The 12,706-nt window shown below is 40.7% G+C and overlaps 1 pseudogene across 1 annotated transcript; it reads right to left on the bottom strand.

Moving 5' to 3' along the window:
* Positions 1-5,732: 5,732 nt before the first annotated feature.
* LOC308375258 (adrenocorticotropic hormone receptor-like) lies at positions 5,733-11,763 on the bottom strand (annotated as a pseudogene). The gene is made up of 2 exons: positions 11,752-11,763; positions 5,733-6,336 (listed from the first exon to the last, which is right to left on the bottom strand). The product of its transcript is annotated as an adrenocorticotropic hormone receptor-like (transcript).
* Positions 11,764-12,706: the final 943 nt, after the last annotated feature.

Here is a 12,706-nt window from a genome sequence, read left to right as displayed (position 1 = left end):
GCCCTAGTGACTAGTGACTATGTTTATGGCAGATATAGTGACACACACACACTCTGAATTCTACCCATCCAGGGTAGTGATACACACAGTGAAGCACACTAACCCAGAGTAGTGAACTGTCTTTGACGGCGTTTGGGGAGCAGTGATTGGGGTTAGGTGCCTTGCTCAAGGGCACTTCAGCCGTGCATGTGGGCATGGGAGAGCAATGGTCTACCACTTCCCCCGCCCACGTTTTTCCTACTGGTCGGAGATCGAACCGGCCACCCTACGGTTTCCGGCCTGAAACCCTAACCAGTAGGCCACGGCTGCCCCAATATTGTGGCAGTTCCTTTATGTTTTCCTAGGTTATTATATGTTTATTACGTTTAAATTATGTTCAGAGTACTTGTACAGAGTGTATGTTATACTATGTTATGTTATGGTAGGTTGTTGTGCGGTGCCTTGTAAGAATTTCAGCGCTCAGTCTGATCCTGTGTCATTTTTGTGCATCTGACAATACAATACAAGGCTATTGGTAGACCCATTATTCTGTTTAAAATACTTAAACTTGAATTTCAAGTCGTCTAGGCGTGGCATGGGGTAGTTTATCAATTCAGTAAACCTCACAGGAATGTGAATGTATAGGCCTACACAGATAAGAGGGTTGGGGAAACCTGTTTGAATAAAAAGAAAAAATAGTGAGCCTGTTCTTCCTCGTCTTTGACACAAGACTGCCACCGTTGAGGTTTGCAGTTGTGAAAATATTCACCATTAAGTTATCTCAGGACTCTGAAGTTGTAGATCAGTATATGTATTCAATAACAATTGCAATCAGGCTCACTCACAGCACAAGGATGAAAGTGAAGCGATTTCACTCACAAACCACAAGGTTTATATACTTAAGATGCATCTAATGCTGACGCAATAAATGTTTAACATCACAGTCAAAACAAAGTTCTCGACCAAGCTTCTTGTATCTTCCCAGGGTCGAGCAAACATTAAGTGGCGCCAGTTAATCAAAGTTACACATATACACAGAAACCCAGAAAAGCCTCTGCATAGCTGGAGAAAATATTTAACCGGGTAAGACGGAATCTATGAAGCAGCACTATGGTTCAGACTGAGCTAAAGACCAGGCAGAAGGGTTTATTACTTTTATTTCTTTTATCATGATTTTAGTAATCCAAGTAGCCTATTGGAACATCAGGTTCTGATACGATGGTGACCATTATTTTACCCCATGTATTGCTCTTGCTGCTTGCTTCTATTGATTTTATGTTAAGCACTTTGAACTGCAACAACCATCTGACACGTACACAATTGAAGAATTAGATCTCACAAAGATATGCTGCAATATTGAGCCATGGTGAAAACATGCCTCAATAAGTGGGGATAGTAGGAATATATTTGTACTTCTTATTTATATTTTATGAGAAAGATGTTAAATCATTCATTATTGATTTTATTGAGTTAAATCCAAACTATTAAAAGCAAATTGAGAATCCTGGAGTGAAATTTGTGAAATTAAGCAAGCATGTTCCTGCTTTCATAAGCACATGATTCATACAAGGAATATATTAATACAAGGCACTTGATTCATATATTCTTAAATCATTAACAGTGCTTGGTAATAATCTCCATCAATTAATAATAGAAAACAGTAAAAGATTGAACAGTCTATCACAAAGTCAAAAATGCCAGTTTTAAGAGTCCAGTGTCTGTGTTGCCCCTTAGGTGGTCAGGGAGGCTGTTCCATAAGTGCGGCGCTGCCGAGCAAAAGGCACATGGTGCGGAGCTTGGTGTTGGGGACACGGAGGAGCGAGCTGTTTGAAGATCTGAGGGTGCAGGTGGAGGTTTGAGGAGTAATTAGTTCTTGTAGGTAGGGAGGTGAATGCCCATTTATGCATGTAAAGGTGAGTATTGAGACTTTGTAGTCAATCCGGAAAGAGACAGGGAGCCAGTGTAGTGAGTAGAATGGGTGTTGTGTGCTCATATTCCCAGACTCTCGGACTCTCCGGATCCTGGCAGCACTGTTTTGGATGTATTGTAGCTTCTGGAGGTTCTTGCCAGTGATCCCAGTGAACAGTGAATGTACACATGACACTGTAAACAGAGCTTTATGGCTGATGGGCTAAGCCCTTGTGTGTGAGGTAAGCTACTAAATGTATGTAAACTCAGAGTGTTACATTATGAACATTTATACATTCATAAAAAAACATCTCATTGGAGGGGTTGAGCCTAGGCTGCTGATCCTACTACAACATTTAAACCTTAGAAGGAGTAATTACTGAACTTATAATAAAAAAAACTAGTAAACATAATCATAATATAAAACAGTGAATGAACCGAATCACAAAAGAAATAGCTGACAGTGATTTAACACAAAGTAAAAAACGCCTTCTTGAATAAAGAGGTTTTTAGGCCGGTCTTAAAAAAGAGGCCAGTGTCTGTGTTGCCCTTTTACCTTTTGGTCAGATTAGGGTGCTTTCAAAGGATGCCATGCTAGTCAACTAAATCACATCAGCCCGCAGCGTCTGTATAATACTTACTTACACTTACTTGATAGTAATGGGTTTTATTAAAAGAAAATGTATATTGATGGTCATTATATGCATTAAACAAGAAAGGTAGGTTACCTGGGTCATAAAATTCAAGATAAAATATTTAAAAGTATAGTTCTGAAGAGTTCGGAGTAGTTCGATTAGATGATTATTTTTCACCATAAAACCAGTCTCCGTAGAGACCGTCAAAAATTGCCTTTGCCGACTATATTTCAAGTCGTCTCGGCGGGGTATTGGGTAAAGTTTTCAACTAGCAATAATCGCGCCTCGGATAGACCTCATAGGCTACGATACTGCCACTGCGCAAAGCTGACGTACAACAGCCTAGTTTCCCGTCTTAGGAACGGAACATTATCCTCACATTGACGGTTGATAATAAAGCTACCTTGAATATTGCTATGCACAATACATACATAGTCGTTCTAGATTAACATGCGAAAATGTGTACTAAAAAGAACATCATAGGAATAAAAAAATCCTTTATAAATCGACATGTCGTTGGGTAGCACAAAATGGGAGGCAACGCCAGCTTCAAGAGATATGTTTGCAATTGTCTGTTTGAATAATAAGACCATCCTTGGGACGGAACACACTAGCCTACATACCTTCGCGAATAAACCTTCACACCATGGAGTGGCTGAATGATCACGTAAAGTGATTCTGACAACTGAAACACGACATATTTTTTTTCACAAACGTATCAGTCCCCGTAGAGACCGTAAACAAATTGCCTTTGCTGGTTGAATAATAAGACCATCCTTGGGACGGGACACTCTGCATACCTCGGCTAATCAACCTTTATAACACAGAGTGGCTGGCTGATCATTAAAAAGGTGTCTGACTCCGCAGAAGTAGTTCTAAATCTTTATTTTTAACAACAAAATCAGTCTCCGTAGAGACCGTCAAAAATTGCCTTTGCCGACTATATTTCAAGTCGTCTCGGCGGGGTATTGGGTAAAGTTTTCAACTAGCAATAATCGCGCCTCGGATAGACCTCATAGGCTACGATACTGCCACTGCGCAAAGCTGACGTACTCATACCTAGTTTCCCATCTTAGCAACAGAACATTATCCTCACAATGACGGTAAATAATAACGCTACCTTGAATATTGCTATGCACAATACATACATAGTCGTTCTAGATTAACATGCGAAAATGTGTACTTAAAAGAAGATCATAGGAATTAAAAATCCTTTATAAATTGAGAAAGAGTTAAGTCGCATTGCATGATGGGACAGAAAGACTGTGACGTAATGTTTAACATACTTGGTTGAACTATCGGCAGTCAACGCTGAGGTAAAATACCGATTCGAGGAAAATGTGGGGAAATGACACATTATTAGGGCACACAGCTCAGGTAACATTACTACTGAAATCTTAAAAGAGGTAAACAAAGGGCCGCCATAGTATTATACGAATGCCATTTTTTTTAAACCACGAACTATAGCTGGAACTAGCGCCATGATTTCTGCTCTGACAAGTCAAAACGATTGTTCACTTTCAGATATGCAAAGTAAATCAGAGCGTGTAGCAGTCGCTTAGACTCAACTAGCACACAAAGGCATGTAGTTAACAGCAGTTTTGCCATCTAAACATGTAAACACGTGCCAGTTACACGGACATTTCCATCTTCTCTAATACAAACTTACACCAACTTCAACCAACACTATTTGAAGGAAAATTGCTTCATGCCATGCGAAACATATGCTTCCTTTTCTCTTAAAGCAGACAAACCTCAAAGCGTTGTTATGCTGGTTCAAAATGCTGTCGAGACCAAAGCCTAATGGGTTTAAAAAAATAAAATAATGATAATAATAATACATTTTATTGAGGTGAAATTAGATACTCGCCTGCTGAGATGAAAACCATTTAGTCACTTACAACCAATTAAGTTGTGACACACTGTGGCCACAAGTAAAGCAATCTTATCGCATGATGTGAGACACAAGTCTTATGAGCGGAAGCATTTAGCTGTGAGACATTGCACTAAGGCCCATTAATAGCTAGGTGGCAGTTTCAGGGGGGAAAAACATAGCCTATGTTTTAAATATGGCTTCCATGATTCAGTTCACAACACAACAATCACACAATTGTACTTCTGTATTGTAAATAAACTACTATACGGGATTCATTTGTTCATCAATTCAGATTAATCAAAGCCGGGTTCATAGGAAGCAATACATTTATCATTAAAGTAAGCAAACCATATCAGACTGCTTCGGGGAGACGACTGGCAGTTAATGGTGTTTGTAACACTATTTTTTAAGGGTGTCCAGATACCTCTGTGTGGAAAACCTCTGGCCCGCAAAGCAGCCACATACAAATACTTATTGTGTTTGTATGTTTTATGTATGCATCTATACACCAGAATAAAATACAGGACGGTGTAAACCTGGAAGCTGTGAATCCAATTCTGATTCTGAAAAACAGATCACTGCTATTGAAAATCTAGAGACTCCAGGCTCTCCAGGCTTAGGTGACACACACCCCTGTACAGCACCTCCTGTGTCTTCAGGGTCATCAGTACATTTCATTAAGTAAATTATGTTTGCATAGACCTTGTGTTATTGTTCTCAAACCTCAATTGCGCACACGTGGTTGATGCACTGGGCCTTTTACAGTACTGCAATAGGTACACTCAGTGGCGGTTCTACATGGAAATACGCCCCGGGCGAGACCCCCTCTGAGCACCCCGTGGGCTCTGTAAAGCACCTAGAGACAATTGTATTGTTATGGCGCTATATAAATAAAATTGAATTTAATCAAATTTCAAAAATAAAATAAACATCAATGGCATTCATTTCTTTAGCCTCTCTTTTCTGCACATCGCAGGCGCCCCATCAGGCACTCCATCTGTGGTCAGTCCCAAAAGTTTCTCTTACACTTACCCTATTGAGCAAACTCCATGGTGTAGTAAGTGTCTGTCCATCTGCAGAGAGATTCATCACAATATCTAACATGCGAGGTATATCCAACCCAACATAAAATCCATTGGTGACTAGTTCCAGTGCTCACAAACCTTTTAATTTTCTAAATTGGAAGTGGAAGTGATGCCTATGCCTTAGTTGAATGACTGGGTGTGTAAACTTGAGACTGTTGAAGCTGAATAGAATGTCTATGACTAATGTCTCTAGTAACTGTAAAAGTTGACCGATGAATGATGGTGCTAGGCATGCTTGGAAACATGATTTTATATCCTCCGAATTGGGTATCGCAACATCCTCCGAAATGAGCGTCGGAGTTCTTGACTGCGAAAGGCATAAATTGTGGGGTCAATCACCGCATAGCTGACTGAGAGCAAAAGGTGCAGCTGAAACAAGGAACGATAGCATTCACAGTAAGGGTCTTGTGGGCACAACATTAACAACAACAGGTGCAGGAAAAAAGGTGCCCAGCACACCATGAATACACCAAATAGGATGGAGAGTGTCACGGCCGCCTGCATGCGCCTCCAGCCAGGGAGGCGAGCTCGTCCTGCTCCCGTAGCTCCTCCCGTAGCTCCTGGTAAAGAAGCAATGTGTCCCGCATGTTTCCGTGCAAGAAGAAACATGTGTCCGTAGAGGGGGAGGATGAGGAGCAGCGCCAGAAGAAACACGACAATGAAGGTCACCATGGCAGCATCGGTGGTATGAGAGAACCTTATCATCAAGTGCTCCACTAGTGCCACACAGTGCCCAGGTCATCCCTAGCACCACGATTGCCCGTCGGCACGTCACGATGACATGATACCGCAGAGCATGAAATATAGTGATGTGGCGGTCCACAGCAATCAACAGGAAACATGTAATAATTATCTTTCATGTAGTCAATAATCTTTCACCAGAATCGAGGACTTACCTTTAAAGGCGCTATATTCCAGAATTTTAGTTTAAAACATTCCAAAATGAACTAAAAATATCAACAGATAGTGCCAGTCTGACCTGTCTCGTAGTACCACTCTGTACATCCGGCCAGGCCATAGGAGGCATCAGCAGGTTTGGCTACCTTCTAGTTAGTAGCAAGTCCATGAGTTAATATGAATGGACCTGTAAGAGTCTATTGACCTCGACTAATGACTTAACGTTCATGCACATGTAGCTTTTAGCCTCTGCCATCTTTGCCAAACTTTTGGGTGACTTCTGAGAAGAGAGAAGAGGAAGGGGTGGACAAAGTAGTTACAGACTGCCCGAGTGTGGAGTACGAAAACATTTGGTTTGTTGAACCAGAACTGAACTGCGTATAGCTCCTTGGCTTGAAGGTGAATGTCAGTTTGTTCTTGTCACCAATGATGAAAGCAAGGCTATTTTACTGCTATTTTGGTTTGCCAATTGTTAATTATTCTATTGGGACAGCAAAGTACAGGGCAGAAGTTTGGCCTACTGGAATGTTGGATTGTCTGCAACTTTCTTCAGCTAGGTAATGGGTTAAGATTTCTAGAGCGGAGAATAGCACTCTCCCGGGAGGGACGAATACCATCTCTCTGCAGAAGCCCATGCTTCCCTCCAGGATGTTTGCCAGTTGACAATAAAGCCTACATTGTTACATGAACACCATTCTGATAGCCAGCAATTTAGTGATTATACTCTGCTATACATCTCAACACGGTTGATGGGTATGGGAACACAACATACTACTGAGTCTGACATTTACTTGGCTAGAGTAAACACTGACATGAAATTTAGCTGAGTGATCTCCGATTGCCACAAGCAGTCATTTGACCACTTGAAAAAACACGCTTTAAGTATTAATGTCTGATCTAAAAACATGATCGTTATTGATGATGTTATTAAAGGTGCCAAATACAAACTGGTGTCATAATTGGGTGTATCAATACCCAATTTGGTGGTTAGACGCAAGACCCTATCTTGAAGCACTTCAAAATAAAGTAATTTCCCCACTAGGTGATACCACAATAGGAAAATGTGCACATTTTTTCACTAGACTAAAGGTAATTGACCGTTTGCAAAACCCCTCCCTAGAACAGCCCTCGTCCAATCCTACCTAAGCAACTGCTTTTAAGAGAAGAGGCTCCGTCAAATTTTGAGGTCTGAGCAACATGGTGAAACGGTGTGCCTATGGGACTTATAGATATGACACAAGGAACCCTGAGAGAATCACTTCTTATTTTCACAAGAGTAGGAACCCCACCGAAAGGTAGGGTGTCAAAAAATTGCTATAAACTCATAGTGGTCCTCTCCACGGAAATCTTTAGTAAAAGGCGAAAGATTTATGCGATCTGAAAAGAACCATGAGTGTTTGATAACCATTCGTACGATTTCACAAAGCAACCATCAGCGCTATAGTTCACGTTAAGGGTTGCCACTAATTGTAATCATGGAATTAATCAAAGCGTTGCTTAACTTTAATAAATAGGTCGATGTTTTGAAAATATGAGAAGTAGCAGAAGTATTGTATAAAAGCAATCCTTCAAGGCACAAGGCATGCTGTGAATCTGATGTTCAGTTTTGAAAAATCTTCTCGGTGCAGCAGCAGCTCGGGTAAACTCTGTCGGTTAAAGTAGCCTACTGCATAATGACTGCGCCTTCAAGAAACCATTCAACCACACGGGAACAGAAATCACCTACGCCAGGACGAAGTTATTTCCCTTCTGAGTGACAGCACTGGTCTCCAAGTTCTACCCGTATAGAGCATTTACTCAACGATTTTTTTTTTTTTTTTACAGTTTTAGGAAGCCCGTCATGAGACCATCTAACCACACGGGGGCACTGTTCTCTACCTTAGAAGTAAATGCATTCTGCTCCACATCCCAGTTACAGTATGAGAGAATAAGAGAAACGCTTCTTATTTTCACATAAGTAGGGACCCCACCAGAAGGTAGGGTGTCAAAAAATTCCTATAGACTCATTGTGGTCCTCTCCACGGAAATCTTTAGTAAAAGGCGAAAGATTTATGCGATCTGAAAAGAACCATGAGTGTTTTGATACCCTATCGAACGATTTCACAGAGGCACCATCAGCGCTATAGTTCACGTTAAGGGTTGCCACTAATTGTAATCAAAGAGTTATTTAAGCGTTGCTTAACTTTAATAGATAGGTCGATGTTTTGAAAATATGGGAAGTAACAGAAGTATTGTATTAAAGCAATCCTTCAAGGCACAAAGTATGCTGGGAATCTGATGTTCACACCTTTGAAAAATCTTCTCGCCGCAGCAGCAGCTCGGGTAAACTGTCACTGTCGGTTAAAGTAGCCTACTGCATAATGACTGCGCTTTCAAGAAACCATTCAACCACAAGGGAACAGAAATCACCTACACCAGGACAAAGTTAATTCCCTTCTGCACGACAGCATTGGTTTCCAACCTCTAACCGTCAGAGCATATATTCAACTTATTTTTCACAGTATTAGGAAGCCCCGCACAAGGCAGGGCATCAAAAAATTGCTATAAACTCATAGTGGTCCTCTCCACGGAAATCTTTAGTAAAAGGCGAAAGATTTATGCGATCTGAAAAGAACCATGAGTGTTTGACAACCTTTGGAACGATTTCACAGAGGGACCATCAGCGCTATAGTTCACGTTAGGGGTTAATACGAATTATATTGCACGAGCTGTCGAAGTGTTCATTAACTTTAATACACAGGTCGATGTATTGAAACTATGTGAAGTAAGAGAAGTTTGCAAGTCAAAGCGTAAAGTGAATTCAAGGGATCCTTTAAAACACAAAGCATGCTGGGAACCTGACGTGAAACTGTTTTGAAAAATCTTCCCGGTGCAACGGCACATTTCTACTTTAACTGCCAGTTCAACTGCTGGATAATTCAACCACACGGGAACAAAGATCCGATCAACCAGAGCAGATTACTCTCCCTCATTGATGACTGTACATCTCTTCGATTAACATCGTAATAATGCAGAAACAGCCCTCTCTTCCGGGTGCAGCAGCTCAGCTCATTGCGGTCTACAGTTTAGGTTACAGCAGCACAATGCTTGACGAGCTACTATGGTTGCTTGGAATCAAGGATGTTCGCTCTAACGGAAGTGGGTGCTGTTGTGGAACGTCATGGGGAATTAGCTCAAATGGTAGAGCGCTCGCTTAGCATGCGAGAGGTAGCGGGATCGATGCCCGCATTCTCCAGTGGTCAGGGCTGTGTAACACTTCCCTTTTTATCAGGGCATTTTACATTACCCCTGTATTATGTACCCCTCATATTTAATTAGTAGTATTACTTTTTCCCCAGTTCTGTCAACTTTTCAGGTGTCCCCGACTCAGTTAACCCCTATTTAAATGGTTCAACTTCCTTCTTGAAAGTCAAAGTAAAAATAACCTTTTTTTCTCTTATTTAGTTCTCATTCATGTCTATCAGATCAGTTTGGCTAAATGTTAGATAAACTATAACAATAACTTCGTGAATAAAACCGCTATAGGCTATGTTTGATAATACAAAACATGTGTAGCCATGGCATTTTCATTGTATACACTAGTCTGGTGTCTTTGATGTTATGATGCTGATATAATAACCATCTGTTTCAAAATGTGACATATAAATCTGCAGGCTATTTATTTTGATTTTGTGTGCACATGTAACCTGTCGAGTATGACAAAAATCTGTGAGGTCAGTGATTGAAATAAGCGAAAAACCATGAGTCACCCCCACTGCCCAAACACACACACACACACACATATCAAAGAAAGTACTTGCAAGGCTACACTTCGTAAACCGGTTCATGTCCGCGCCATAGAGATACTGAGTTGATCAGTGATTTAGGTGTTTACAATGGTACCTGAATGCTGACGCATCGTTAACCAGTAGTGTGACTGCTACACAGACAGTCAGCCGCACAGTGTTAAAGGTGCAATAAGGATCAATAGCTATTCGCTAAAGGTATGCTAGCAGCTAAAACTAACGAAATCTCTTGAAATGTGCTGACTTTGACATTATCACAAACTAGTTACTCAACGACTGTCCTTACACAGTCAAACATCAAGCAATTGCAACACAAGACTAAGCAAGACGGCAAATAAGCTACTTACTAGATCGGCAGAAGGTAAACAAGTCAGGTCGGCGGGCTGCGGCAGGCGAAACTACAGAACGCAGTTATATGCCTATCGACCCTGCTATGCCAATGGCACTGACCCGATTCTCCATATTAAATGTCATTGTAGCGCCCCAATTTTTTTTAAGCTGTTATTTTAAGGTTAAACTGCTTATCCTAACCCTAATCCTGAAGCATAATTGTTGCATAATGCACCTTTAACACAGCAGTCTCTCACTCACACTGCTCAGCAGTTAATTGGACTAGTAATTATTATTCTAGGGTTATTGGGAGTGAAACTCCATGCAGTGAGATCTGTGAAATTCAGTTTCACACACATGAAACATGTGAAATGTTGTAAAGATAAAACGTGAGATTCAACCAGTCATGTAACCTTAATTGTGGCAAACGCATGAAAGCGTACTCTCACAGAAGTGAGCACGTGATGGGCAAACGCAATGAAATGTTTTTATCTTCATTTCTTTGTTTTTGTCCATCTCACAACTTGGACAACTTCATGGAGATGTGACTTGCGTAGCTTGCAAATATTGTTGGCAGTGGCACCACACATTCCAGAAACCAGTGGTGGGTAGTAACGCACACACACACACACACACACACACACACACACACACACACACACACACACACACACACACACACACACACACACACACACACACACACACACACACACACACACACACACACACACACACACACACACACACGTATGTATGTATACTTACCAGTGGTGGGTAGTAACGCGTTACAAGGAACGCAAATGAGTAAAAAAGTACATTTTTCGGGTAACGAGTACTTTTTGCATTCCTTTATAAAGTCTGCACTTTTACTCTTACTCAAGTAAATATTTGAACTAGAATTCTACTCTTTACTCAGTTACATTTCCATTGTGTTTTCATTAAAATGAGTATTGTGATAAAAGTACACATATCTTTGTTTACTGGAATACAAGCATAGCCTACACGGCAACCAGAGGGTAGAAACGGAGAGGTCAGTTAGCTATGCGTTATCGACGCGCCCTCCACAGGTTGCAACATTGTTGTCATTTCATAGCCGCGCAAGAGACAACTTCAGGTCGACCGTTACTACTATAACTTTAATCGCCGCCACTATGGATGAGAAGATGGATGAAGCTAGCGTTAGCCTACTACTGGTCCTCCTGACAGTCCTGGGGCAGCCCCCACTCCAATGTAATAATATTTTTGCAACTCACCGTCAGCATCATGTTTATTTACTTGGCTAGCTTGCAAATGGCAGCTAAGATATGGCCTACTGTCAGAATTGCTAGCACGAATAGGTCAAAATGTGTAAAATGGCATCTTTTTTCTCTAACCGGGATGATCTTGTAAATAACAATTCTTTTGCAGTCAGAAAGAGAGAGAGAGGGCATTTCCCTCCATGAGAAAGAATGAGATCTCCTATATGGTCAATATTTTTAATGGCCTACTGCTATTTTCTATGAGATCTATGAGATGTGTAATGAAAAAAAACATACATGATACAATGAAGCAACTTGTGAAGAAATGTGTCAAGAGTGCATTTCTTTCTGACTTACTCACGTTATGTTTTTCATTGATCCAAACACTCCAACACAAAAAAGTAACTTGTAATTTGAGTAACTTTTAAACAGAGTACTTTTTTACTCTTACTCGAGTAAGTTTTCCAATTTAAATATTTACTTTTACTCAAGTCGATTTTGAAGGAGGTAGTTGTACTTTTACTTGAGTACCAATTTTCAGTTCTCTACCCACCACTGCCTGAAACATGGATAGACCTTCTCTAAGGTTAACAAGCCCTCTGAAAGTTGTTCTGTTTATTTCTTTATTACGTTTACTTCATTGCGCAGTGACATGAGTGGCATACAAAAGGAGGTTGGCAATGGTTATTTATTTTATGGCGAGAGATTTTTCATATCAAACTAGACCAATTTCGCAATTGTTCTATCACACTTAAGCATAGAATTAAAAATTGGTGCAATGGGGCAATGTGTTAGGCCTACATGTTTTTAGAAAATTAAATGAACGGTTAACCTTGGGGTGGCCCATTTAAATCATGTGAACTTTTTTTTTTTTTTTTTTTTAAATCAAATCAATGGAACTTTGCGGGCCTGATAAAATCGCTTGGGCCGGAATTGGCCCCCGGGCCTGAGTCTGAGACCCCTGGTCTAC

Source organism: Sprattus sprattus (genome assembly GCF_963457725.1).
Source record: "Sprattus sprattus genome assembly, chromosome: 14".
NCBI classification, from domain to species: domain Eukaryota; kingdom Metazoa; phylum Chordata; class Actinopteri; order Clupeiformes; family Clupeidae; genus Sprattus; species Sprattus sprattus.
Note: the sequence above shows the minus strand (reverse complement) of the source record. Positions and strands in the feature narration are given on the sequence as shown.